At 36.9% G+C, this 13,445-nt stretch overlaps 1 pseudogene; it reads right to left on the bottom strand.

Moving 5' to 3' along the window:
• Positions 1-855: 855 nt before the first annotated feature.
• On the bottom strand, positions 856-11,869 carry LOC138439040 (eukaryotic translation initiation factor 3 subunit F pseudogene; annotated as a pseudogene).
• Between the last annotated feature and the right edge of the window lie 1,576 nt (positions 11,870-13,445).

Raw genomic sequence — 13,445 nt, 5'->3', positions numbered from 1 at the left:
TAACTGAGTTCAGTCATTGGTTTTCTTTTCCTAAATGTATAAAGATTCCCTTTCTTTTTGATTTTCCATTTATAACTGTTTTTAATAAGTACAAATGAGAAATATACAGGAAATAAAAGTAAAATATGAAAATTATATATATAATGATGGCCATCATTTAAATAAATATGGACAATGGTTGATAGACAAAATTTGTAGTGTTAAGATACTAGACTTACATTTTTCAATATCTTAAGTTTTATTTTGCATTTTAAGTTAAAACACTTAAATTTTTTCATTTTAAATTTATTTCTAAGAAAGAATTAACATAGAGAATATCAGTTGTCTGTTCCATCAATAATTTTCTGAACTGCTGCTCAGCCTTCTACTCTTAAGATCAACATGTATATATTTAGTCACTTTTGTTAAGTTGTGCCCCCTGCTATTACCAGGCAGCATTACCCCAGGTTTCCCTGTCATTCTTCCAGAGTAGTAATCTCACACTCAAATATGTCGGGGGGCTTCTTAAGAAAAGGCGTCCTGTGTAATAGAGAGTGATAGGTCTATTAGTAGAGTATGAAGAACCTGCATAGAGATATTAAACATGTATTCCGTTTCAGCATCTAGTAAATTCTGATATACAAAGAAGACAAATCTCTGGGCTAGATTCTTTTATCAACTGGGATTTTGCTAGTTCTGCTCTATTTAGAGCACATTTTCTTAACCTGATATCTGGAGACAGAATTTATCTTTATTTATTTATTTTTTTCACTTACGAAAGGTAGTCTATGTTTATTTAGAGTCACAAGCAGTTGATTGACTCAGTGTGACTCAGACCACAAAGACACCATTTCTCCTTCACTCCATTCTGGGTCCCGGGCCTGCCTGGGGCCCAGCGTGGCAGGAGGGCTGCCCGCGGCCCCTTCACAGGTTCACAAGCTTCTCATTGAGGGCAATTTGTGACTGTGTGAGGTTGGCCAGATAGGTCACCATCAACAGGTTGTTGATGTTGCTGTTGAGCATGGTCTCGAAGTCCTCGGGAACTATTTTGGGTACTTGGTTAACCAGACTCGTTAAGAAGCGGCCCACGGGATTGTCGGCTGACACCTTTCCAGACAGCACGTCCTCCGCATACTGCAACGCTCTGAGGAGGGCTTCCTGGATGCGAGCGGAAGCCCCGCCCACTTGCTGCAAGTCACAGGAGAGGCCGATCACGCGATTGGGGCTGAAACAGGTCTTCATGATCAGGTCAACTCCAATGCGTTCAGTGTCGTAGTATGTGTATGTCACTGTCAGAGGGGTGAATATCACCCCTATGGTCCTCCCAGGAACACCCATTAAAGTGCTGACATAGGCCTTGATGCTCATGCGGCCATTCTGGAGGCTACTGTCCACTGTGAGGTGAATGGCGTTGGGGGCTTCTCGGCTGTAGTACTCATGGATCAGCACTGAGTGCTCCATGATGTCATGGCCTGTAGCGTACCAGCCCAGGATGAGCTCGTTTGGAGAGACTTTCTTGTGCAACTCATACATGTTCTTAGCAAATTCCATGTCAACAGCCACCTCATCTTCTGACTCATTGTGTGGCACTCAAAAGCAATTGGTGACTTCCACTGAGTGCTTGTCAACGGTTCCCAGCAGGGTCCCGACAACTCGGGCAGCTCCCTCGTTGCGTCGCTTGTAGCTGTCCACAATGGAGGCCAAAATGACTGGGTGCAGCCGGACCACCCGGTACTGCCGGTGTGGCCATCTTCGAGAGAGCAGAATTTATCTTTAAATGGAAAAAAAAAATATTTTTTACTCTAACTGAAATTGAATATTCAATTATGAATGAAAATAATCAATCACAGTGGTATTAGCAGTAATTATGAGTTTGTCAACATTTTAAACCAGAGATGTTTTCATATCACATTACAACTGATGTAAATATCTCAATATGTTTTCATTTGCTACTACTTCAAAATGCAGTGCTTATTAGATACAGCACTAGGTCTTATTAAGGAAGATAGATATCTAATAAGGAGGATGGATCAATTGAGACGCAATTTGGGATAAGGAGGCTGGAAAATGAGATCAAAGAGCACTTTCTATTGTATTTGTAATATTCCATTTCTTAAGTTAGATGGTGACTTTATGAATGTTCCTTTTATTGCTATCTTTTATAACCTACTTATTATTCTCTAAGGGTTCTTTTGTATGCAAAATTTTTATAACGTGAATCTTTTTATACTATTTCTTCAGAAACCAATATTACCTGCTCTACTGTACCCCTTACTGAAAATTTCTTACCCAGTGTCCCTGTTGAACTGGTAGAGCACCACGTGACACTATCTTGAGAGAAGGGAACTAAAACTTGAAATGTTTAAAATTTACCATGTGTTGAATTTGTTGGCTCTGTATCCTCCAACCAGTATTTCTGAAGTCCCTTTTGATTTGTACACTTCTGTAATTACTCAGGGGATTCTGAGGTGGCTCAGTGGTAAAGAATCTATCTGCCAATGCAGAAGACTCAGGAGACATGGGTTTGATTCCTGGATTGGGAAAATCCCCTGGAGGAGGAAATGGTAACCTGCTCAAATATTCTTGCCTGGATAATCCCATGAACAGAAGAGCCTGGCAGTCCATGGATTGCAAGAGTCAAACACAATTGAGTGACTTCACATGCATGCACAATAATCATTCAGAGGAATTATTTTACTTGTAAAAGATATTTTGTTTTATGATGTTAGGAGGCTTTGTCATTCAACACTTGAGGAGGGAGTAATTTTTTTCCAACTAGCAAAAGCTGCAAAAAAAAACCACATGTGACAATTTAGCACCCTCTTGTAACACAAAACAATGTCAGTCAGTGGCCCTGAACTATAGGTCTCTCCTTAATCTAGTAGAAAACAAGCTATATAAGAAGTTAATTTTTTTCCTACCTTTTCCTGTAACTTAGGCACTTCACTGTCACATGGTTTGAAGTTAAACAGATGTGGTTTTCTAAGTTTCATGCAAAGAATTATTATTGATGTGAACTTGGGTACTCTCACCTGCCATACAGCAAAGCCAATCCACTGACACCAGGTTGTGGTAAAGTACAGTGTTTATTACAGAGTGCCAAGCAAGGAAAACAGGTAGATGTGTTCAGAAGACCTGAACTTCTCAATGGCTTTCAGGGAAGGTTTTTATTTTTGTTTGTTTCTTGCCGTGCTGTGCAGCATGCAGTATCTTTGTTCCTCAATCAGGGATTGAACCTGGACTATGGCTCAGAGTAAAGAATCTGTCTGTAATGCAGGAGAACCGGTTTTGATCCTTGGGTAGAGAAGATACCCTGGAGAAGGAAATGGCAACCCACCCCAGTATTCTTGCCTGGAGAATCCCCATGGTCAGAGGAGCCTGGTGGGTTACAGTCCATGGGGTTGCAAAGAGTCAGACATGACTGAACAGCTGACATGGTATTGAAAGTGCTGAGTCCTAAACACTGAACCACCAGGGAACTCCCCAGGAAAGAGTTTTTAAAGGCAACATTTGAGGTGAGGACTATTACAGAATTATGACTTTCCTCTGATTAGTTGGTAGTGAGGTAACAAGGTGATGTTTTGGGAATCTTAATTGTTAGTCTTCTGGCACCAACCAGTCTGGGGTTTATGTACTTGTGGTTGGTACCTAGTCCCTATTATACATCTGGGTTGCAGAGAGTCATTGTGTTTGCATATCTCACAAATGTGAGTCAGATTGTTATGAGGAGTTGTCCAGGACTTCGTTGGGTTTTTTTTTTTTTTTCCCTGAATTTTTGTTTAAAATCTCAGTGCTTTTCTTGTTTGGCTACTTTTCTTTTGTTTCCACATTCCCTCATTTTTCTATTCAGTTAACTGCTTGTTGGAACTCTGGGAAGACCTTGGAAGACTAAAGCCTTTTTCTACAAAAAAGAAAGGAGGAACTAAAGGAGCTTTTGTACTTAGGGCTCTGCAGGGTCCTGCTCAGTTTCAGAAGAATAAAAACTAGTGTCTTTTAAGTAGATGTAAGTACTATTAAGCATTTATATCATACATGAGCAACCCACTGTAAATGACACACAAAGGCCAGTTTTTGGTGGTTTTGAGTCCAATTCAGTTCAAAGGCATAGGCATTTTCAGCTATGCATAATTTAATCTGACTTTTCCTATCAGTGAAAATTGTCTTATTTTGATATAGTAACTTAATATTGTACCTGTGATCCTCACTTCATTCAGATAATGTAATTTTGATATATAACCTATGCATTTTATGAGACTCAGTAGAAAAAGCAGCTCAAACTGGAAAGGCCAGATGAGTAAGGTGACCAAATAATTATAATCTGAAAAATTGTCACTAAAAATATCACATATGGGAAGCACAGTGGCAAGAAATATTGTCTGCATATCATTGGAAAGACTTCATTATTATAGGTTAGAGATAAAGGTATTCTGAAAAATATTTAAGGAATGCTCAGCATGGATTCCACAGTTCATCAGGCACTCTATCTATCAGATCTAGGCCCTTAAATTTATTTCTCACTTCCACTGTATAATCATAAGGGATTTGATTTAGGTCATACCTGAATGGTCTAGCGGTTTTCCCTACTTTCTTCAATTTGAGTCTGAATTTGGTAATAAGGAGTTCATGATCTGAGCCACAGTCAGCTCCTAGTCTTGTTTTTGTTGACTGTATAGAGCTTCTCCATCGTTGGCTGCAAAGAATAGATTGGGGAAACAGTGGAAACAGTGTCAGACTTTATTTTTCTGGGCTCCAAAATCACTGCAGATGGTGATTGCAGCCATGAAATTAAGACGCTTACTCCTTGGAAGAAAAGTTATGACCATCCTATATAGTATATTCAAAAGCAGAGACATTACTTTGCTGACTAAGGTCCATCTAGTCAAGGCTATGGTTTTTCCAGTGGTCGTATATGGATGTGAGAGTTGGACTGTGAAGAAGGCTGAGTGCCGAAGAATTGATGTTTTTGAACTGTGGTGCTGGAGAAGACTCTTGAGAGTCCCTTGGACTGCAAGGAGATCAGCCCTGGGATTTCTTTGGAAGGACTGATGCTAAAGCTGAAACTCCAGTTCTTTGGCCACCTGATGCGAAGAGTTGACTCATTGGAAAAGACTTTGATGCTGGGAGGGATTAGGGGCAGGAGGAGAAGGGGACGACAGAGGATGAGATGGCTGGATGGATGGCATCACTGACTCGATGGCCATGAGTCTGAGTGAACTCCAGGAGTTGGTGATGGACAGGGAGGCCTGGCATGCTGTGATTCATGGGGTCACAAAGAGTCGGACACGACTGAGCGACTGAACTTAACTGAACAGCATGGATTCCACTGAATCTTTAAGAAAATAAAGGACAAGTCATAATGTTTGACTATTAGAGAAGATTTCAGGATTTGGGAATACTTCTCTAATGGAAATTAGCAAAACAAGAAAACTGAACGTGAAGAAGAGATAGCTTTCACTAAAATAAAAAACTTGATGAAAAGTGGGTTTATGTAATGTTGCAATTTGGCTCTAGGGTACATACAGCTGCTGCTGCTGCTGCTAAGTTGCTTCAGTCGTGTCCAACTCTGTGCGACCCCATAGACGGCAGCCCACCAAGCTCCCCCATCCCTGGGATTCTCCGGGCAAGGGTTCATACAGAGTTACACTTAAAAAATTACAGAATGCTTTTGCAAACGGAGTCTTTGAAAAAGTAGTTCATTATATGCAAAAGTTGTTCAAGTAATATTTTGGAAAAGCAATACAACATTTATTATTGGGTATATTTCTATTTATGGGCTGAATTGTGTTCCCTCAAAATTCATATATTAAAGTCCTAATTTCCAACATCTCAGAATGTGACTTTATTTGGAAAGAATATCTTTAAAGAAGTAATTAAGTTAAAATGAGGCCATAAATGTGAGTCCTAATTGAATCTGACTGATGTCCTTATAAAAAATTAGTACAAACAAAGAGACACCAGGGATGGATGTGTACAGAGAAAAGATTATTTGAGGACATAGCAAGAAGGCATTGTGCTAGAAAAGGAGAGAGGCCCTCACAATAAACCAAAGCTGCCAGCACCTTGATCTTGGACTTCCAGCTTTCATAGCTGTGAAAAATAAATTTCTGTTGTTTAAGCTACCCAGTCTGATATTTTATTAGTTTTAATTTTTTTATCTTAATTTTAGATGAGTATTTCATACAGTTAATTTATCAGTTAGTTTTGGTATTAGAGACATTTAAATGACCATAGACCACTATTTCTAATTGAAATGTCTTTTTTTCTTTCATTGCAATAGTGATGTTTGATGTAGCTTTGATAACATAAGTTATGCCTATTTCTTCAGTCAAGGCATCAGTTTGAATGGTTTGTAGACTCAGTAAACCTCCCTACCTTAGCTTCGCTTTTTTGACGTGTGATTCAGTTAATTGTAAATGTCAAACTGTCTCTATTTATAAGAAATATCTTCTTTCACATTATAATACATTTCTTAAGGACTATTTATAAGTTATAAAAAATGTACTGTTCTTATATGAATAAAAATGATGATCTTTGAGGAGAATGTGATACTCAGAAAGAGGTTATTCTAATAATAAATATGAATTTTCAATTAGTATATTTCTGTATGATAGTCACTTTTTAATTAGGGCTGATTAACTCTGTGTGTGAAGTATTTTGCTTCATTATTTCTCTTCCATGCATTTGTCTGATCAGATATGACCTGTAAGAAATGGTGGGGAAGGGTTATTAAAAGAAAGAAAATTTTAATCAGCATAATAGTTGTGGTAAAGGATGAATGATTGGATGTGTTAACTATTGATTAACATTAACCTTATAGGTTATTGTTATTCATTATAGGTTATTTATTAAAAATTATCTCATATAATGAGAATACAGTAAATTTATAACTAAATTCAAGTAATACAGAAAGCAAATAATTATAATGCATTTTATCATTTTATAGAGGGAAAAATAACTGAAACATAGAAATATAAAGCAACAATAATAATAAACTAGGGTTAAACTGGGCTTCCCTGGTGGCTCAACTGGTAAAAAATCCGCCTGCAATGTGGGAGACCTGGGTTCGATCCCTGGGTTGGAAAGATCCCCTGGAGAAGGAAAAGGCTACCCACTCCAGTATTCTGGCCTGGAGAATTTCATGGATTGTATACTCCATGGGGTCACAAAGAGTCAGACACAACTGAGCTACTTTAACTTTCAGGGTTAAGCTAGACTCATAAAAGTGATCAAAAGGTCTAGGATTTTGTGTTATTTATGGTTTGTCTTCTCTTCCCTGGAAAAATATAATTGTAGATCATACTAACAACTATGAAAATGCTTCACTATTTTAAAAGCAGCTAGTGTTGTCCTCAGAAAAAAAGTCATGCAAAAGAACACAGTTCCCTGTTACTGTTGTATCAGTTGTAAATATATTATATATGAAATGCATGTGTATTTCACTGATGATTAAGATGATAACAGAATTTACATGGCATGCTTTAGTCATCTTATAATATACCCTTAAAATAAAATAAAAACCAAAGTAATGATATAATCGCCCTACCTCAAATCTGATTGTCAGGTTCCAAATGTACAGGGGTTAATGTGTCCATTTCTTCCTTCTCAACCTTCCTATTTATAGGCTTAAGGAAAAAAAATTGACATGACTGGTATAAGAAGAAAATGTCAAAAGGTTATAAAACACTGCAGAAAAGACATTTTTAATGAGTCTTCGGAAACCCTGAAATAAGAAAGATCAGAAATAAGGTTATTATAATGAAACCAGTGTTCAAGACATGTTTTCTAGTATTATTTCTGCCTATCTCTACTGCATAATTAGTGGTAGGCAAGATAGGTTGTAAACTCTGAGAAAAACAACATATTTTCCAACTCTGACTCCTAGTTCTGCTGCAGGCAGCTGGGAATGTTTTCCAGAAATAGAAGATGGCTGTAACAAACAATAAAATATAGGCAGTAAAAACCATGATGATCTCTTTATCACTTCTGTCATCACTGCACATACTGATGGATTTATCACAATGCCATGTGAATCTGAAGGCAAAGTGTCATATTCTGTGGATATGCCTTGTCCTGAAGGATTTATTGCTTCATTAGGAAACAAGGGAATAACTTGTTTTTTTTAAATAAAAAATTTAAGAATGGATTCATATTCTCATAATCTGAAATAAGATTTTGAATGCTATAAAAACATATGCTTCATTTATACAGATTTACTTCTGCATTTACTCATTGCACTTCTTCTGAGAAAAAATTATGTCTTAGTTTCTTATAAATCAGGAATACAAAAGCTTGGCTGCTTTTACTTAATAGTTTGGTGATGTTGAAGACTCCAAAACCCAAATAATAAAACAGGTTAGAGGCTTTATTTTTTGTTTAACTGTCCTGTTTTATCAAGTCAGCCAGGAAATTAAACCACTTGTCCACATTGCTCAAGCCTGAGGTCTTATCCTGTCATACAGATTAATTATATGACTTTAGGTCTAAATAGGAATGTGTCAAAAAGGGTGCTGATAAAAGTCAGAAAACCTGGCTTCCAGTTGAAGTCTTCCGAACTTAATGACCTTAGAGAACCATTACGTTTCACCTGAGCATGATGTAAGTAAAATAAGAGTATTGCAAGTCTTTTGTGAATTAGAAAATGATATTCATTCTTTTATTTGTCATATATCTACATATTATTAAGGCAACAAAAATTTAGAATATTACTGGATGATAGTGAGCATTGGGGCTCTACATCCAATACTATATGTTCATTGAATTCTTCCAATTGTATGGGATTTACCTAAATTCATCTTTGGCAATATAAGACTGTTTTGTAAAAGATCTGCTAGTATCTTATTTATTTTTTTTATTTCTAAAAATTGTACCTGTATGACTTTGGGTTAGTCACCTAACATCTTGGGAAAATGAACTTACTTTATAGGAGCACAAAGTATTTGGAGTAGATGGTTAGCAACATCCATTCGAGTCTTACAATGTTCTGCCACATTTGTGCCACTCGTTCTTTGTTTTGAAATCTAGGACACCAGGCAGAAAAAGGACTTCAGACTCAGCAGTTCCCATGTGCTTATGGCTGAATGGAACTGAAGTTGTCTCCGTCACTGGCTTCACTGTCTAGTTTACTTCACATTACAAATTCTGTTACAAAGTCCTCAATATTTTGGTCTAGAGTTTCTTGCTTGCTTTTGCCTAAGGCTTACAGAGTTATGAGTAAATATTTCATCAGTCAAACTAGCACCTAAATTTACCCTTTCTTTTACTTTATTTTCTATTTTCATGAAAGATCTGTCACAGAAACCCCTATATACTAATGTTGCCACAGGCATAGATCATCAGTAATTCAAAATTCACAACCACAGATTCTGGACTGATTGTCATTCGTTTGAATTTTACTTTCTGCCTCTTTTGTGATTTGATTTTAAATCAGTTATCCCTTTTACTCTTTTCAAAATCACCTGTATTCATTAGTGTTCGCCAGAGAAGCAGAAACGATTAGAATGTTTATCTCTCTCTCTATATATATCTGTCTGTCTGCCTGTCCGTCCATCCATCCATCCATCCATCCATCCATCTATCCTTTTATCTAGATAGAGAAAGAGTTTTTTTTTTTTTTTAAACAAGGAATAGGCTTATACAGTTGTGGAGACTGGCGAATCCCAAATCTTTGGGTGAGCTGGCATGCTGGAGAATGGAATTGTTGCAGTTTGAATGCGAAAGCAGTCTGCTGGCAGAAGTCCTTCTTTTGGGGAGTACAAGGGGTTTTGTTCCTATTAAGGCCTTCAATTGATTGAATGAGGCCCACCCACATTATAGGAGGCACTCTGATTTAAATGTTACTCTCATCTAAAAAGAAAAGACACTTTCACAGAAATATCTAGACTGTCGTTTGCCTAAGTAGCTGAGTATCATGGCCTAGCCAAGCTGACCCATCAAATTAACCATTACACAACCCTTGACATGTGCGTCATTGTTTTCTTCAACATACTGCTTTTAGCCTTCCTTCATGATCTCCCAGGCTAAAATACCCCATAAAACCTTCAGTTCTCATCTCTTATCATATTTTCAGCTGTCTCTTGAGTTTCTGCCCCCGCCCCCGACCATGTTCTCTTCGGGCCCTTTTGTTCCAGCAGGTTCAAAACAAAAGCTCATGATCTTTTCCCCCTTATCTCTTATTTTCTTTTATTAATGACAACATTGTTCAATCTAGAAAGCTTGAAATCATCTTTGAATTAGTCCCCTTCATCCTTTTCTCTAATGAAATTCCAGCTCATTCACTTACTCAAGATAATGTCCTAACCAAAGTAAATAAAATAATGAGGAGGCAAACAATAAGTAAATAATTCCTCAAATAATTATAATTGTGTTAAATGGTATGATGAAAAAGCACAGGGTACTAGAATATTTTATAACTTAGGGACCTCATGTAGTGTGAGAGGAGCAGGGAAGACTGGTATCAGAAGGATTCATATAAGTTAGTCAAGTGAAATTGGGGCATAAGGAGATGAAGAGTATTCAAGGCAGAGTAAACAGCTTGTGTAAAGACCCTGATATAGGAAAAAATATCAGTTTTTTGTCCACATAAAAATATCAATTTGATATTTAATATGATGCCTGAGTACTAACTCTGTCAGGAATTTTTATTCTCAGACTATGATATGGATATTATGATTTAGATACTAATTTTGGTAAATTGTAGGGGTTCAACAAATGTCTGTTGTATAAATAAATAAATCTTTATTTTAAATGAGAAAAGTGAGACTCAAAAGATTAAGTAAGGAGTTCAGATTTACACAAGATAAAGTGGCAGAATAAGGAATCTGCTGGTTACAGGAGACACAGGGAAGAAAACCACTGCCTCCAGTCACCCCATTATTGCCCCATCAGCAAGACTAAGAAATACTGTCAAACTTCTAAATTATTAGTAAATCCTGGTAAAGCAGTGTATGATATTCTAATTTTGCTAGACTGATATATATATATATATATATTTTTTTTTTCTTTTGGTGTTTGGTTTGCATGATCTTGATAACTTTGGAATATATTTACATAAATAACCCTAGATATTGATTGGATGATTCAGTTTCTCTTCTGCTCTTAATCTCAGCATTAGTTTATTTTTCTTTCCTAAAAGTAATAATGACTTTTTTAAACCTACCAAAATATTTGCTTTAATCGCATACAAATGAAGTGATTATGAATTTCAGATTGGCTAGATTTCAGAATAATTTACTCCATCTTTTTTCTTACAGTAAGAAATAACATTTCTATTAATATTTTAGAATACACTGTCTTATAAAAATGAAATTGAATTTAAGTGTACTCCATTGACATCTCTTTTAATTTGCAGTTATAAGTTTCAGTTTTCTTGCTTGGAGAATTCTATGGACAGAAGAGCCTGGCGGGCTACAGTCCACAGGGTAGCAAATAGTTGGACATACTGAAGTAACTTAGCACACAAGCACTGCCAAAGGAAGAATTAGACTTCTTACAGAAAGAATCACTTCGAAATTAAGAAGTTTGCCATAGCGGTGGTAGTACCAGAAATTTTGAAAGAGATATGGAGCATTGTCTAAACATGAAGATTCACTGCCGATAGAGATCAGAGGTGTTACTCTTTTCCTGTGGCTAGCTACTTTTTAAATAATTACGCTGCAGCTTCTGGCCTCACCACTCCACTCCTGATTATGTTCAGAGTCTCAGTGATATCCAGTTTGTTGGAATTCAATAGAAACTTCTCAGTACCATCAGATACAACAGGATTCTCTTCATTCTTTTCTTAGTTTTAAGGACATCACCACTTGTGGTTTTCCTTTTGCTTCTTGTAGTGACTCACCATGTTCTTTGCTGGTGCTCCTCGGTGCTTGACCTTCAGATGCTGGAAGGCAGGCATATTGGTTCCTCTTGAGTACCATGTCCTTTCTGATCACATTAATCACCATTACTTTAAATATTGTCTTTGTGCCAAGAGCTTCTGAAGTATCTTTATAATCCAGGTATTTGTTTAGAGCTTCAGGATCATTTATTCAGCAACATCTTTGATATTTCCATTTGGACTTCTCCTCTGCATCTCAAACTTAAAATGTCTAAAAACTGAGCTGCTAATCTCTCACACCCAAACCTGCTCCTTTCATTGTCTTCCCAGTTCAATAACCATCTATCCCCCAAACTGTTTCATCTTTGATTTAGCTCTTTCTCTTCCATAAAATCGCATTAATCTTATCTTCAAAATATATGAAATGTCTTCACTTTTTTTCTTTTCACTGCTGCTATTGTCAAAAAGCAACCATTGTCTTTTGCCTGAACTGCTTCAGTAGCCTTGTAACTGGTCTCTTTGCTTTTACTCCTGTCTTTAATTTGTTCTCAGTACAAGGATCATTTAAAATGTAGGTCATCATCTAATGTCCCTGCTCAAAACTCTCTTCATTATACTTAGAATGGAATCACATGTTGCCATGAGTTCCAACGCTCCATGCCATCTGGCCCTGTCCACCTCTCCTTACCGTATTGTGACTTTCTTTTGCTCACTATACTCCAAAGTTGTGGATTAGCCTTGTTAATGTAATTTCTTCCTTGTTTCTGTTTCTCAGACGTGTAAAGTCTTTCCAGCTTTTGAGTTTTGTTGTTGTAGCCTTGCAAAAAACTATTTCCTCAATTATTGTTTTTGAACTTTGTTTTTATTTTTTACAATGGCTGATTCTTTTTTTTGTCCTTTAGGACATTTCATGAAAGTTTCCTTCTCAGAAAGGTTATTTCCAGACTTCCCTATCTAAGTGCTTATTCTAGTCCCAATCATATTCTCATGTTGTTCTGTTTAGTTCCTGCCATCACTTAGCTTAATTTGAAATTATCTTGTTTGTTGCCTTATTCCTAAAGCTAGATTATAAGTAATTTTTCTGAAAATTTAAAATTAGTGTTAAATGTAAATTTTAAATGTGATTGAACAGACATAAAACACTTTAAAATGAGTTGATGATCAGACAAAAAAACTTAGGAATTTGCAGCGGTAAAAAAAAGAAATCAGGAATTCCTAAATTCATTATGACTGCTGCATTGGAGGAATAATGTCTTTTCTTTATTTCTAGTAAATTATTTTTATGTTGGGATGAGATGTTGAGGCTCTGTCTGCTTTGAACCTCTTGTGCATCTCCATGTCTTGCTAAGTCTTGCTAGGCCAAAACTGAAAGTTCTTGATTGATCCGCTTCTCAGAATTGTTTTTTAATTGCATCAGTATACATATATCTCCTCCCTCTTGGACCTCTCACCCACCCTCAACCCCTATCCACCCATCTAGCCACTACGGAGCACCGAGCCAAGCTCCCTTAGCTATAGAGCAAGTTCCCACTAGTTATCTGTTTTACACATGGTGGTGTATATATGTCAATCCCAATCTCCCAATTCATTCCATCCTCCCTTCTGCACCTCATGTCCAGTGTCCATTCTCTATGTCTGCATCTCTATTCCTGCC

The sequence above is a fragment of the Ovis canadensis genome, chromosome 4, assembly GCF_042477335.2.
Source record: "Ovis canadensis isolate MfBH-ARS-UI-01 breed Bighorn chromosome 4, ARS-UI_OviCan_v2, whole genome shotgun sequence".
Classification (NCBI taxonomy): domain Eukaryota; kingdom Metazoa; phylum Chordata; class Mammalia; order Artiodactyla; family Bovidae; genus Ovis; species Ovis canadensis.
This window is presented reverse-complemented; position numbering and strand designations above follow the sequence as displayed.